Source organism: Notolepis coatsorum (genome assembly GCF_963971535.1).
Source record: "Notolepis coatsorum genome assembly, chromosome: 5".
NCBI lineage: Eukaryota > Metazoa > Chordata > Actinopteri > Aulopiformes > Paralepididae > Notolepis > Notolepis coatsorum.
In genome coordinates, this window is record NC_140169.1 from 69,300,643 (window position 1) to 69,313,876 (window position 13,234).

Sequence of the window (13,234 nt, forward strand, 5' to 3'; positions counted from 1 at the left end):
CCTGGGCAGCGTCGCGCTGTGCGTTGGCGGCGTCGCGCTGGGCATTGGCGCTGGCATGGGCGGCGTGGAGCTGTGCATTTGCGACGTCGCGCTGTGCATTGGCGGCGGCGTGCTGTGCATCCGCGCGGCTTCTTTCAATGTTCTCTTCCGTCTGAAGGCGTCTGGTCTCCAGTCTTATGCGGTCGTCTTCACTCCTTTGTTGCGCCTGGAAGCGCTCTCGCTCGGCTGCAGAATGTTCGCGCTCGCGCGTTTGTTGCGCTTGAAGTCGATCGCGTTCGGTGGAGGCTGCCAGGGTGGCGATGAGTGCCTGCGCCAGCATCTTGTCCGCCTGGCTGGGGGAAGACGCCGGTCGAGGCGATCGGCTCCCGGCAGTACTCGTTGGAGATCCGTTCTCCTGTCGCGTACCGAGGAGATCCATCTCCTGGGTGCGCGTCTCTTCTTGTGGTGGGTCGGGTTCCGTCCCGGGAGGGCTTTCTTTATCCTGGAGCTCTCCGGGGACTGTCCCGTTGGCGTTGTCGGGGGGTAAAGTCATGTCATGTCCCTCCTGGTCCCCCCCGTGAGCTTGGTCAGTTACGTTAGAACCCACTAGGGTCTCTACTGGCGGGGTAGCCTGGTCGGTAGGGTTGGACATAATTTTACTATCCGCTTTAGTTACTTTATCCGTATTTAACTTCCCTTTAAAGCTAGGTATTGGACTGACAGTGTATGCCTCTAGATAGGGAGGTGGCTGCCGTCTGCGCTGCGGGCGATCTAGCTTAGGAGAACCGTTTGTGGAGTGTTCATCATCGGCCATGTCAATATTAATATTATATTAATATTACGCTAATTCTCTCCGGCTCGAAGGACCAATTGTAACTGAGGGGTACAATTCCCTGACTGTATTAATCAAGTATGGTATCATTAAACCACTACCGTCTTATGTACATTATACTGGCCATACCGTACACGAGTATATGATGAGAACTCCTCCACAATGATACGGTTTCCACACAAATCTGGATTTAAGTATTTATTAGCAGCAAGAATACATAATATACTTTACTTTAGATGCGCTTATAAGGCAAAGGAATGTGCGTAGGCAAATCAATAATGAATGTCCATTCTCTGGTTACGCATGAGATAAGAATACAACTTGAATATTAGGAATTATATCTAGGGGATACTGGTAGGGGGGTTCCTACCGGTTGTAAGCCAGCAGGGGGAGCAAATGTTCGAATGCAAAGTCTAGGTCAGCGGGGACTCAATAGGCTCCCGGAGGCGGTATATTACTCCCTGCTCAGCAGACGAAAGGCAGCGACTGTAATCCCAGTATGCGTGCAGCACAGGTGGAAGCCGGTCAGCCTCTCCAATAGAGACGGGCTCGAATGATGCTCCTCACGGGCAGGTCCCACAGCAGTGGGTGTAGACGATTCTTCTCCGCTCTAACAGCCTGGTCCAAAGCAATAATAATAATCCAGTCGGAAAGGGGGTCTGCATTCACCGGTGTAGATCCTCCAGTGCGCGGTGGTTCACATTAACTAAGTTGAACTGGACGTTATTCAACCAAGCGCTGATACTTTACTATCCTATTCGCACGCGGCTATAAGTGCTCTATTTAGACACACAATTGCTCACTTCACTTGGTCTTTGACTCGTGATGAAGGCTTACTAGTAAGGAGCGAACGATACGTTGAACAAACGTATTAGGATAAAACAAGACTCTATTTTGGGGCAATACTGGCCCTACTTCACCGCACGTTGCATAGTGGGTGAGGCTTCACTTGTTACTAAGACTGAACTGAACGGACTGCGGACTGAACTACTTCTGTATTCACCTGCGCCATATTTATATGTTGGGCGAACAAACTAGTACCAGCCCCACCTCTGTCTCGTAGTCCTGGGCAGAACCGGGCATGTACAGACAAGCCTTGACGGTAGCTTTGAACTCGACTCTGGGGGTAAGACACTGGCGCTGGTGGCACGCCATCCAATAAGAGAACGAAATATTATGGTCTGTAGTAGGTTAAAGGGATATTCCGTGTATATGTACAAAGAATACACCAGGGATATCAAACGATATACAAATATTATGCAATATATATCAATCAATAAATACATATATTCGGTTTAATCTGACCCTTTGTAACACCTTCCATAAAACTCAACCGGTTCGAACCCATCGGATGCAACTATCAACAAACATCAAACAGTGAGTAACAAACAGCCCAAGTCAAAGTGGTGTGAGCGCGTTGAAGACGTATCCTGGCTTAGATAGGCAAATTGAGCCTACATTCAAGTTGAAAATCTCTCTGATACGGACACAATTAATGGAATTTGATGGATCAAAATGATCTAATGGATGTGTCACGCTATTGAGAACAATGGAATGTGCAATACAATTGGATAAATGAACGCGAAAGATGCGCATTTAAAATGGTATCAAACGGATCTAATGGATGTGTCACGCTATTGAGAACAATGGAATGTGCAATACAATTGGATAAATGAACGCGAAAGATGCGCATTTAAAATGGTATCAAACGGATCTAATGGATGTGTCACGCTATTGAAAACAATGGACTGTGCACTATGATTGGATAAATGAACGCGAAAGACGCGCATTTAAAATGGTATCAAACGGATCTACTGGATGTGTCACGCTATTGAAAACAATGGACTGTGCAATATGATTGAATAAATGAACGCGAAAGACGCGCATTTCAAAATGGAATTGGAGGATCAAAGTATCTAATGGATGTGTGATGCTATTAAAGATAATGCAATGTGCGATATCATATGGATAAATGGACGCCAAAGACGCGCATTTCAAAATAGAATTGGAGGATCAATGTATCTAATGGATGTGTGATTCTATTAAAGATAATGCAATGTGCGATATCATGTGGATAAATGAACGCCAAAGACGCGCATTTAAAGTGGATTTGAAGGAATATATGTCGTCATCAAATAAACCTGTGCACCGTTATAAATAGATAAATAGATGCTGCTTAACGATGTCTGGACAAGATAAAGAGGAATTGGGCCATTCTGATGCAGCTGCTGTGATTGTGACTGAAGGTTCTGATGCAGCTGCTGTGATTGAAGTTACCACCGTTCACACTTCTGATACAAATGTTAACTTGCCTGTGGTTGAGGGAAAGAGACAAGTGAAACCCACGCAACGGGCACTTGAGGCTAATTATACAAAGCAATGTAATAGAAGAAAAGCTAAACTTGGACAACTCACAAGCAAAAGAAATGTGTTACAAGCACTTATGGTTGATTACAATAATGTGGAATTGGTTAAACAAGAATACAATGAATTTAATTCTAAAACAAATAACCTCTTAATCCACATCAATGAATATTTTGACTCAATGCAATCCTTACCAGTGGACAGCCATAAGGTTAATTATAGATTGGATGATGAAGAGGAAGATGATGACTATGAAGAGAATAATGATGATGATGATGATGATGATGATGATGATGATGATGATGATGATGATGATGATGATGATGATGAAAATTATGAATTTGAAGGAGCAGCTTCCCATCCACCACTGAGACAAAGGTCTCAACATGCCCCTAGTGGCCAATTATGGCAGCCACAGAAATAAATGGCTCAGCAGCCTACAAGGTCACGAATGCCTGTTGCTCACCAACAACCTCAACAGCCTAACCCAAACTGTGGCTTGCAGGATGGTGCTCAGGTTAATGTTCAACCGGAGCCATGATGGACATTTTGAGAAAACAAAATGAAATCACAGAAATGTTAATTCAAGAACAGAGGTTCTCACTCTTGCCTTCTAGAGAGATTCCTGTTTTTAAAGGTGATCCATTAAGTTATGTCTCTTTCATTAGTACATTTGAACATTGTATAGAAAGCAAGACAAGTAACAACAGAGATCGACTGCTCTTTCTTGAACAGTTTACAGATGGAGAACCAAAGGCAATTGTGAGAAGCTGCCTTCACATGGATTCCCAAAAAGGCTATGTGAAAGCAAAACGGCTGCTACGCAAACATTTTGGAAATGAGGTTCTCATTGCTGCTGCCTATCAGGAACAAATTCTGAATTGGGATGCAATCCGATCAGAAGATGGTAAAGCCTTACACAAATACTCACTCTTCTTGAGAACATGCTGCAATGCTATGAGCAATAATGAAATTCTGCAAGACATGAACAATCCTACACACTTGAAATCTGTCTTGTCAAAACTGCCATTCAAGCACAGAGAGAGGTGGAGGACAGTAGCATATGGTTACTATGAGCGTACACACAGAAGAGCTAAGTTCCCACAACTTGTAAATTTCATTGAAAGGCAAGCAAACATTGCCATTGATCCCCTCTTTGGAGAAATACAAGACACAAAACCGAAAGACAAGAGGACAATCCCTCCTCCGCGAAACAGTATTTTGAAATCTGTAGCAGTTTCATCATACACTAAAGGCAATTATAAGAGAAGTTTTGCGACAGTAACAGAATCCTCAGAACCAAAGTCACAGTCGAGCACAAGCAGCTCTGCAGCCGTGCAACAGAAAACATGTTTCTTTTGCAAAGAAAACCACAGCACAGACCTGTGCAAGACATTAGATAAGAAAATACACAAAGACAAAGTTGAGTTCTTTAAAGTAAACGGTTTATGTTTCGGTTGTGTGACTCAGGGTCACATGAGTAAGGACTGTAAAAAACGTGTGACTTGTAAAATATGCACAAAGAAGCATCCTACTGTGTTGCACATTGAATTTAAAAAAGATACAAGTCAAACTAGTCCAAGCACCGATAGCACGTCGGTGGGCAGTGCATTAGTCACCATGAAAAGGCCTATTCATACTGGGGCCGGTGACCAACAGAAACTGTCAATTGTTCCTGTGCAAGTCAAGTTGTCAAATTCTAACCAGGTACTTCAAACGTACGCTTTCCTTGATCCAGGAAGCACTGGAACCTTCTGTACTGAGGCTTTAAGGAAGCAACTGAATGCTAAGGCAACACCAACTCGAATTCTACTTCGTACTCTAGGACAAGAAAGGGTCATAAGTATTAACCGAATCAATGGGCTGGAAGTGTCATGTCTTGAAGGAGATGATTTCCTAAAACTGCCACCACTCTATACTCAAATAGAAATTCCTGTAACCAAGCAGCAAATTCCCACTCAGGATGATGTGTAAGAATGGAACTACCTAAAGGAGGTTAAGTTGCCATATATTGATGCAGATATTGGACTCCTGATTGGTAATAATGCAGCTAAGTTTATGGAACCTTGGGCAGTAATTAATAGCAAGGGTAATGGGCCCTATGCTGTAAAGACAAGACTTGGATGGGTGGTTAATGGGCTTCTACACGAACCCATAACAAGCCATAAGCAGCCAACCCATATTTTCGGTAATCGTATATCGATAATAAATTTGAATGACCTCATGATCGAACAATTCAATCATGATTTTCCCGAAAAGGGTTATGAAGAGAAGGCAGAAATGTCTATTGAAGATAAGCGATTCATGCAAATCATGTCTGACTCTACTGAGAAGAAAAATGGTCACTACCAAGTAAACCTTCCATTCAAGAAGAATGATCTAGCAATGCCTAGCAACCGCCATCTGGCAGAGCAGCGTGTCATGTCACTTAAAAGGAAATTCAAGAAGGATCCAGAGTTTCACAAAGAGTACACTGCCTTTCTTGAAAGTGTCATTCAAAAGGGACATGCTGAAGCTGTACCAAACGAGCAGTTAAGCCAAGAGGAAGGAAGGACGTGGTACTTACCTCACCATGGAGTACGGCACCCAAAGAAACGCAGACTGCGTGTAGTCTTTGACTGTTCTGCATCCTTCCAAGGAACTTCATTAAATGATGAGCTTATTCAAGGCCCAAACTTAACCAACACACTGCTGGGCGTCTTGATCCGGTTTAGACAGGAACCAGTGGCGATGATGGCAGATGTAGAAGGCATGTTCCACCAAGTGAAAGTCACACCAGCTGACAAAGATTTTCTTAGGTTCTTATGGTGGCCAAATGGCGACATTAGTCAAAGCCTAGTAGAATACAGAATGACAGTCCATTTATTTGGAGCGACATCTTCATCCAGTGTTGCTAGTTATGCCGTGAGAAGGACTGCTGAGGACAATAAGGACAAGTTCTCAGCAGTGGCAGTTAACACTGTTAAAGAGAACTTTTATGTCGATGATTGTCTTAAATCTATGCCAAGTGAGAAGGACTGCATAGCACTATCTAAAGAATTAAGAACCCTGTGTGCTCAAGGAGGTTTCCGCCTGACCAAATGGCTAAGCAACAGCCGCACAGTGCTGGCCTCTATTCCAGAGGAAGAGCGAGCCACAGAGGTAAAAGATATCGACTTGGATCAGAAGCACCTACCGGTTGAGCGAGCCCTTGGAGTGCAGTGGAATGTGGAGGAGGACACATTCAGAATACAAGTGAACATGAAAAATCAACCCTACACAAGAAGAGGAATCCTTTCCACTGTAAGTTCAGTGTACGACCCTCTGGGGTTCTTGTCTCCGTTCATATTCTCTGCAAAACACATCTTGCAACAGTTATGTCAACTGAATTATGGATGGGACGACAGGATTCCAGAGGCTTTCTGTCAATCATGGCATAAATGGCTCACTGGACTACAGCAAATGGAGAACTTTGACATTCCAAGATGTATTAGATCTAAAGAATTTGGCGAGATCAAGTCAGCCCAACTTCATCACTTCTGTGATGCAAGTGAGACAGGATATGGTACTGTGACCTACTTAAAGATGACCAATACCGAAAACCAAATTCACACATCTTTAATCATGGCAAAAGCAAGAGTCGCCCCCTTGAAACAGGTTACAATACCCAGAATGGAACTTACTGCTGCAGTACTAGCAGTGAAAGTGAACAGGATGCTGGAGACTGAGCTACACCTTCCACTCAGAAAAGCGGTGTTTTGGACAGACAGTACATCAGTCTTGAAATATATTAGGAACAACACCAAGCGGTTTCAGACTTTCGTGGCTAACAGAGTCAGCATCATCAGAGAGCACTCTTCTATTGAGCAGTGGAGGTACTTGAACACCAAGATCAACCCTGCAGACCATGTGTCCCGAGGTCTTACAGCTGATGCATTTTTAAAGTGTGAAAACTGGAAGAAGGGACCGGACTTCCTACAAGAAAAGGAAGAAACATGGCCAAACTTACCTGCTGATCTCACCCCCATACCAGCCGACGATCCGGAAGTCAAAAGAGAGAAGGTTACAGTCAATACCATTCAGATGACAGATCAAGATCCTACTAGCACTCTCATACACCACTACTCAAGTTTCTACAAATTGAAAAGAGCTGTAGCATGGATGCTGTATTTGAGAACTCACCTTTTGCAGTTGAGTAGAAAAAGGAAAGATCTGATGCAAATTCAAGAACCAGACACAGACAAACAAAGACAGACAATTGAAGTAGAGATGGAAAAATTCAAAAACGCTGTAAAGGCACACAACCTCTCTCTGGATGAACTGGACACTTCAGAGATAGCCGTTGTTCAATTCTGTCAAAACCAAGGATTTCAAGAGGAAATCAAAACATTGCAGAAAGGAAGTTTGAACGTGCAGAAACACAGTTCAATCTACAAGCTTGATCCCAAACTTGAAAACGAAATATTAAGAGTGGGTGGGATATTAAGCAGAGCAGCCATGCCAGAAGATGCAAAGCACCCTGCCATCCTCCCAAAGGACCATCATGTGTCAAAGCTCGTTCTTAGAAAGATCCATAAGGAAGTAGGACACAGTGGGAGAAACCACATGCTCTCCTCACTGAGACAAAAGTATTGGATTCCTTGTGCCAACTCATTGGCAAGAAAGATTATTTCTGAATGTGTGACATGTCGACGTCTCAATGGATCTGTCGGAGAACAGAAGATGGCAGACCTGCCAAGAGATAGAATAACACCTGACCTACCACCCTTCTCACAAGTAGGAGTAGACTATTTCGGACCTATTGAGGTGAAAAGAGGCCGTACCACAGTCAAAAGATATGGAGTAATTTTCACCTGCTTAATCAGTAGAGCAGTACACCTAGAAGTGGCCCATTCTTTAGATACAGACTCGTGCATTAATGCTCTCAGGCGTTTTATTGCTCGAAGAGGCCAAGTGATGGAAATACGGTCGGACAATGGAACTAACTTCATATCCACTGAAAGGGAACTGAAAGAATCTTTGAAGGCATGGAATTTGGACAAAATAGAAAGAGCTCTACAGCAGAAAGGAGTCAAATGGATATTTAATCCACCCGCTGGTGCCCATCATGGTGGAGTATGGGAACGATTCATCCGTTTGCTCAAAAAGATCTTGCTATCAGTCACCAAACAACAAACTCTGGATGATGAAAGTCTCCATACAGTCATATGTGAAGTGGAAGCCGTACTCAACAGCCGCCCACTCACTACAGTTTCGAGTGACCCCAACGACCTGGAAGCATTAACACCGAATCACCTGTTATTGCTTAAGAAGCAGCCGATCCTTCCACCAGGAGTGTTCCAGGCCGCTGATGTATATGCGAAGCTTGGATTTATTACCAAACCTCGAGATATAGCCAATCATTTTAATGATTATTTTATTGATAAGGTGGAGATGATAAGGAATCAAATGCTGCCAGTGGATGGTAAGCTGTCTGAATCAATAATTAAACAGCATATTATGCATAAAAAAAAATGTGAATTTGATTTTATGGATATAAATCTAGAGCAAATGGAAAAGCTTCTCTTGTCCATACAGTGTGACAAACCTTGTGGTCATGATAACTTAGATGGTAAACTGCTCCAGCTGGCAGCCAGAATTGTAGCAAAGCCACTGTGTCATATTTTTAATCTATGTCTAAGTGAGGGTGTTTTTCCTCAAATGTGGAAGATAGCTAAGGTCACTCCACTTCCAAAAAATGCTAAACAGCCTTTTAATGGAGCAAATAGTCGACCTATTAGTATCTTGCCAGTTTTAAGCAAAATCATGGAAGGTGTTGTTTTTAAACAGATTCAGCATTACCTCTCAGAAAACAGTATAAATTCTCAATTCCAACATGCATATAAGGAGGGTTATTCTACATGTACAGCTTTAACACAATTAACAGATGACTGGCTACAACAAATTGACAGGAAGCGAATGGTGGGTACTGTACTACTGGATTTCAGTGCAGCTTTTGACCTCATAGATCACGAGTTGCTGCTCATAAAACTAACTGCATATGGATTCAGAACTGCAGCTGTTAACTGGATAAAAAGCTATCTATGTAACAGACATCAATGTGTTGTGTTTAATGGTACCCTGTCCAACTTTAAATCCCTACAGTGTGGAATTCCACAAGGAAGCTGCCTGGGGCCCCTCTTCTACTCCATTTTTACAAATGATTTGCCATGGGTATTAGAAAATACATGTATGGTTATGTACGCCGATGATACTACAATGTATGCATCATCAGACAAGACAGAAGAGCTTAATGAAGTCCTTCAGAGAGATTTGAACTTAGTGTCCACTTGGGTGTCTGAAAACAGGCTGAAGTTAAACATCTCAAAAACCAAGAGCCTAATATTGGGATCCAAGCATACTATAAGAAAAGACGTGAAGCTAAGTATATCTTTAGACGGAACAGCTATTGAGCAAGTTAGAGAGGCAAAGCTGTTGGGTGTCACACTTGATGGAACACTCGCATGGTCAACTCACACCAACAATGTGGTTGCCAAAATGAGCAGAGGTATTTCAATTATCAGAAGGTGTAGGTATTTTCTAGCCGATCTGATATTGAAGCAAGTGATACAGTCATTAGTTCTTTCTCACCTTGACTACTGTCCAGCTGTCTGGTCTAATGCCTCAAGACAAGAGCTCAATAAGATCCAGCTCACTCAGAACAGAGCGGCCCGTCTGGCCCTGAACTGCTCAATGAGAAACAGTGTGGAGGGGATGCATACCAAGCTGTTGTGGTTGAAGGTGGAAGACAGACTGGATTGCAGCCTGATCTTGTTCATGAGGAATATATATATCTGTTTGTATTCACAGCTAACATGTACACATGATCGACATAAGTATAATACTAGGCATGCCTGTAGGGAAACGTTCACACTGCTACTACCAAAAACCAATGCAGCAAAGAAAACTGTGTTATATAGAGCCATGTCATATTGGAATAAACTGCCAGTACATCTTACTCAGATAACCAGTAAGATAAGTTTTAAAAATAATTTGAAAAGAGCATTGAGAGAAAAAGAAATTAGTTTACATTAAAGAAAAACACAGATACTGTAGTTTACACTGTAAAGATATGACTGTCTGAGAGTTTAATCCCTTTTATTGTATTTTCTGTGATCTGATACTCTGTTTGTGTACTGTAATGCTATTTGGAAATATTTTTATATTTTTATATGTAGGAATATTGGAATATATTTTTAAATGTATGCTACTATAATGTTATGTATGTATGTACTGTTTTTGTTGTGTGTGGACCCCAGGAAGACTAGTTGTTGCTGCGGTGATGACTAATGGGGATCCGTAATAAAGATAAAGATAAAGCGCCGTTGGAAACAAGTACAATACCTGTCAGATCTATTTTGGACTAGATGGATAAAAGAATACCTACCTCTTATGAATGTACGTCAAAAATGGAACCGCATCCGCAGGAACTTTGAAAAGGAAGACATTGTGATCATAGCTGACACGAATGCACCAAGAGGATCCTGGATGTTGGCTAGAGTCCTGGAAACAATGCCAGACTCAAGAGGACTTGTGAGAAGTGTGCGTCTTCAGACAAAAACCAGTGTACTTGAAAGGCCCATCAGCAAGATTTGCCTGCTGGTGCCAAACTCAAATTAGGTACTGAAGATTCAAACAGGCCTATACACCATGCCTGTTTCCCACCTCACAAGTATTTATTTTGTTTTGAACATTTTGTATGGCTCCAGCAGTTTTTTGATTTTGTATTGTTATTAGAGCCTGCCCATAACAATATGGGCCGGTTATGTAGGAGCCATTTCATTTGATTTAATAGTTTTGACTAAATAGCGCCGCCACTGGTCGCCTCGTAAAATGGCACCATGGTCCTCCTATTAATTATGGCCCAGCTGTGTGTAGGGACACGCCAGACGAGAAACAGTTTTTCAACCGCTCGCTTGCTACACACACACACACACAGCGCAGATTGAATGAATGAAAGACTGAAAAGAAAGACTTTGTTTAGAATAATTTTGAGTTTATTTGAAACCCTTTTGCTGCGCCTGTTTGCTTTGAAACCCTTTTAGTACAAGTCTGGAGCCTGTTTTGTTTCATTGTATTCCCCGTTATTATTTGAAACTTTACGCAACTCCTTCCATAAAACTCAACCGGTTCGAACCCATCGGATGCAACTATCAACAAACATCAAACAGTGAGTAACAAACAGCCCAAGTCAAAGTGGTGTGAGCGCGTTGAAGACGTATCCTGGCTTAGATAGGCAAATTGAGCCTACAATATTCATTGAACCCCATAGACTGATACATAGATATACACCCATAGACTGATACATAGATATACACCCATAGACTGATGCATAGATATACACCCATAGACTGATACATGGAGATATACACCCATAGACTGATACATGGAGATATACACCCATAGACTGATACATGGAGATATACACTCATAGACTGATACATGGAGATATACACTCATAGACTGACTTTGCCACTTTGGATTACAGTTTTTTGTTTTTTCTGACTTGACTGACCAAGCGATCATAAAGATCCCTCCTTAAGGCTATGTGCTAGTAACCTCTGGCCCTAGGATACAATTAAGAAAGAAGAAAAGGACATTTGCGAGAAAATTATAAAAAAAAATCGAAAAAAGAAGACACGTGTTTGAATAATGTCAATAATTGTGCCTTATATTGAATGTTTTTCTTGTAGGCTCCTACATAATGTACAATTCTGTAATTATTACATTTGAATAATTAGGGGCCGGTGACGAAAAAAAACTATTGTTTGAATGATTGTGCCTTATATTTAATGTTTTTCTTGTAGGCTCCTACATAATTTACAATTGTGTAGTTATTACACGTGAATAATTAGGGGCCGGTAACGAAAAAAACTATTGTTTGAATAATTAGGGGCCGGTGACGAAAAATAACTATTGTTTGAATAATTGTGCCTTATATTTAATGTTTTTTCTTGTAGGCACCTACATAATTTACAATTGTGTAATTATTATATTTGAATAATTAGGGGCCGGTATGTAGGCGCCGTAATGGAGGTCTCTTTATTATCATTCAGTATTCTATTTGTGTTGTATTATTAGTTGTACTGTCACTTTAGGTGGTGGGCGTGCTCACGGGGGTGTGGCGCTAATGGGAGTGTTTTATGGAATTTCATTCACCTTTTCACGTCTGACAGTTCTCGGGGGTTGACAGTTCACTGAGGTTGACAGTTCACGGAGAGAGGGGGTGAGAGTTAGGAGAGCATATTTTCTTTTGACCGCAATAACGCAAAGCGCAAATCGCAAATCGTATTTTGTTTGTCTCATGAAGCGAAAGAATAAAAGCCTCAAAAGTATTTCCTGGACGTGGAACGGAGTTATTTCACGTGCGTGTCAATTGTTTGAACTCCTCCACTCAGCCCCTCGGCACTACCTGTCTATGACAGTCTACTGCCGCAACAATGACATTTAAGACATACATGATGTTAGGGTTTGTAACCAACCTCAAACGCAACGGCACAGAGAGAGTTGTTCAGAGTTAGCCAAAGCAAGGGCGTATTTATTTTCAGAGTTACAAGATGGAATGAAGTTGAGCAACCGAACAAACGGGGAATCTGGCATGTGAAGATTGTTGCGGCTCTGCAGATACTCCCAGTAGGTGGTGGTGAGGAATTGGCTTGTGACGTCTGAAGCGGCTCTGCAGATCCTCCCAGCTTTCACTCCCGGTGGAAACGGAGAGAGAGAGAAATCTGAGTTAGCCCAGCGCACAACAGAAACAGAGAGGTGACTGATCCAGTATATATCCAAGTGACTTGATCTTCGGTGTACCACACACAGTTAGCAGAGTCCAGAGAAAAAACAATACGGTAATCCAAAGTGTAAATCCAACACAAAAATAGGTGAGAACAGTACAAACAAAAACGGGATCTCTTCGGTGTTTCACAAACACACAAAAACTAATGATCCAAAAGAACTGTTTCCAAAAACTCACCAGAGCGCAACGCGTAAAGCGGGCAGATAACGAGGCGCAGCTCAGAACGGGAAACCAGGTTCTCCACAGGG